Below are 3,797 nucleotides of genomic sequence, written 5' to 3' on the forward strand. Positions count from 1 at the left end.
GACCCAGAATTTCTTCTGTGGTTTAGGTGTGTGAGCTGAAGCCGATTGAATCCCACACCTTGGGGTTTGCTTTCACCTGGAAAACACAATCGCTGGTGTTTTGGATCCAGAGTTCTGTGTGCTGGTCACTGTGAAGATCTTGCTGTGCTGATGGTCAGAAAGAGTGTCGTCCCCATGCCGCCATCTTGAATCCCCCTCTCCTGTTCCTCTTTCCTAGTCAACTGATAGGGGAAGACCTCCGACCCTACTGTCTAGCGCTATCCTCTCAGGTCCCATCAGGACTGCCTAGATCCTGTTCATCTGTGTGTTGGCTAGGTTGCCTCACCAGAGAAAAGTTGTCAAGATGTAAACAACTGAGTTCATGTCAGAGACTGTCTCTTCTCCTCTTACTAGGGAACCCAAATGGAGACTGAGTTCTCTATGGGCTACATCTGAGCAGGGGGTCTAGGTCCTCTTTATGTATGTACAGTCTTTGGTTGATGCATCAGTCTCTGCAGTCCCCCTTGGGCCCTGATTTTCTTTCTATGGCTTTGTCGGTCTCCTTGTGGTTCCTGTCCCCTCCAGGTCTTTTTATATACCGTTTCTTCTATAATATTCCCTGTATTCTGTCCAAAGTGTGGCTGTGAGTTTCTGCATCTGCTACAATCTCTGGCTGGTTGAAGTCTTTTAGAGGAGATCTGTGATGGGCTCTAGTTCTGTTACCTCTCTTCTACTGCTTCTGTTGTCTACCCTGTTTTCCCTTCTGAATGAGAATTAAACATCTTCCCTAGGATCCTCCTTGTTGTTTAACTCTTTAGGTCTGTAGATTTTAGTATGTTTATCCCACATCATATGGCTAATATCCACTTATAAGTTAGTATCATGCATGTCTCTTTGCTTCTGGGATACCTCACTCAGTTTGATCTTTACTAGTTGTATCCATTTGTCTACAAATGTCATAGTTTCCTTGTTTTTATTTTTTAATTTTTTATAATTTTTATTTTTTATATTAATCACAGGTTATTTACTTTGTATCCCAGCTGTAGCCCTCTTCTCTCATTCCCTCCTAATCCCACCCTCACTCCCTCATCTCCTCCCTGCCCCTTTCCAAGCCCACTGATAGGGGAGGACCTCCTCCCCTTCCATCTGACCCTAGTTTATCAGGTCTCTTTAGGACTGGCTGCAATATCCTCCTCTGTAGCCTAACAAGGCTGTTCCTCCCTCAGGGAGGGAGGGGAGGCCAAAGAGCCAGCCATTGAGTTCAAGTCAGAAATAGCTCCTGTTCCCCTTACTAGGATACCCACTTGGATACTGAGCTACCATGAGCTACATCCGAGCAGGGGTTCTAGGTTGTATCCATACATGGTCCTTGGTTGGAGAAACAGCTTCATAAAAGACCCCTGTGACCAGATATATTTGTTCCTTGTGGAGCTCCAGTTCTCTCCAGGTCTTACTAACTCCTCGTTCTTTCATATGATTCTCTGCACTCTGCTGAAGGTTTAGTTATGAGTCTCAGCACCTGCTTTAATACACTGCAAGGGAGAGTTTTTCAGAGGCCCTCTACAGTAGGCTTTTGTCCTGGTACTTGTTTTTTCCTACTTCCAATGTCCATCCCATTTGTTTTTCTAAATGAGGATTGATCATCTTACACCGGGGCCTCTTTCTTGTTTATCTTCTTTAGGAATACAGATTTTAGTATGTTTATCCTATCTTATAGGTCTAGTACCCACTTATAAGTGAGTATATACCGGACTAACATCCAGAATATATAAAAAAAAAAAACTAAAGAAGTTAAAAAGGAATAAATCAAGCAATCCGGTTAAAAAATGGGGTACAGAGCTAAACAGAGAATTCTTTGTAGAGAAATATCGAATGGCAGAGAAACACTTAAAGAAATGCTCAACATCCTTAGCAATCAGGGAAATGCAAATCAAAATGATCCTGAGATCTCACCTTATACCCATCAGAATGGCTAAGATCAAAAACTCAAGTGAAAACACATTCTGGAGAGGATGTGGAGAAACGGGAACCCTCTTTCATTGCTGGTGGAAATGTAAACTTGTACAACCACTTTGGAAATCAATCCAATGCTTTCTCAGACAATTAGGAATAGTGCTTCCTCAAGATCCAGCTATACCACTCCTAGGCATATATCCAAAATATGTTCAAGTACACAACAAGGACATTTGCTCAACCATGTTTGTAGCAGCTTTATTTGTAATAGCCAGAACCTGGAAACAACCTAGATGTCCATCAATGGAGGAATGGATACAGAAATTGTGGTACTTTTACACAATGGAATACTACTCAGCAATTAAAAACAAGGAAATAATGAAATTGGCAGGCAAATGGTGGAATCTAGAAAAGATCATCCTTGTTTTTAACAGCTGAGTAGTATTCCTTTGTAAATGTATTAAAATTTCTGTATCCATTCTTTGGTTGAGGGACATCTAAATTGTTTCCGGATTCTGGCTATTACAAATATGATCAAATATGGTGTACAGAGCTAAACAGAGAATACTCCACAGAGAAATATTGAATGTCAGAGAAACACTTAAAGAAATGTTCAACATCCTTAGTAGTCAGCGAAATGCAAATCATAATAACTCTGAGATTTGATGTTACACCCATCAGAATGGCTACGATAAAATACTCAATTGACAACACATGCTAGAGAAGATTTGGAGAAAGGGGAACCCTCTTCCACTGCTGGTGGGAGTGTAAACTTGTACAAACACTTTTGAAATCAATCTGGAGCTTTCTCAGAAAAGTGGGAATAGCGCTACCTCAAGACCCAGCTATACCACTCTTGGACATGTATCCAAAGAGATGCTCAACCATACAACAAGGACATTTGCCCTATATTCATAGCAGCTACTTCTACTTCTAAAAGAAAGACTTCATTTTTAAAAACCCTTTATTGGTTTATTGGTGTGTGTGTGTGTGTGTGTGTGTGTGTGTTTGTGTGTGTGTGAATTTCACAGCATACACCCCAATCTCACTCATATTTCCCTCCCCTTGTACCTGCTCTCCACCCTTACAACCTCCTCATCAACATAGGAAAAAAAATCTTGTGGAAGCTGTAGGGTGTCACAGTGTGTCCCACGGTACACCCTTTGTCCATGTATTTTTGTTTGCAAATGTTCTTTGCAATGACTAATTTTTCTGGTAAGAGGCCTCTGGCTTCTGCTACTCTATCATTGATGGAGCCTCTTGAGGACCCTCTCAGATATCCTGTTGTTACTCTCTGTCACAGAGATCCTGTAGTTTTGGATCTGTATGTCTGCCCTTCACACACTCCAACAATTTATCCATGGTGTAGATGTTGGGGTTGGCCAAATTCAGAACCTTCAGTCTGGGTTTGAGAGCTATCTGAAATGGCCAGCCTACTGGCTCTCCTGCTTACATGCCATCAGGGCCATCTCACCAGAATCCCCACTGCCAGGGCCAGCTCTATCCTCCTGCCCAGGAGAGGTGCTAGGCCCACTCTCCCAAGTGTTGCAGCCAGTGAGGGACCTGGCCAGTTCTCCTAGCCTCATGACCCCAAGGCAAGCTCTCCTGATTGCCATAGATGGTGAAGGATGAGGGAAGGAAGAAGGGCATCTCTCCCTTGTCCATGCCTCCTGCCAGCAGATAAGAAACAGGACCAGCTTTTCTACACTCAAGACTTTGGGACAGGCTCACCAACAAACCCCATATCCAGGGCCAGTTCTACCATGATGTCCAGGCATGGTGCTGGGCCTGCTCTCATGAGTACTGCAGCTGATAAGGAGCAGGGTCAAGCTCTCTATACTCATGACCCCAGGGCCAAGTCTTCC

This window comes from Meriones unguiculatus, chromosome 14 (assembly GCF_030254825.1).
Source record: "Meriones unguiculatus strain TT.TT164.6M chromosome 14, Bangor_MerUng_6.1, whole genome shotgun sequence".
Taxonomy (NCBI): Eukaryota; Metazoa; Chordata; class Mammalia; order Rodentia; family Muridae; genus Meriones; species Meriones unguiculatus.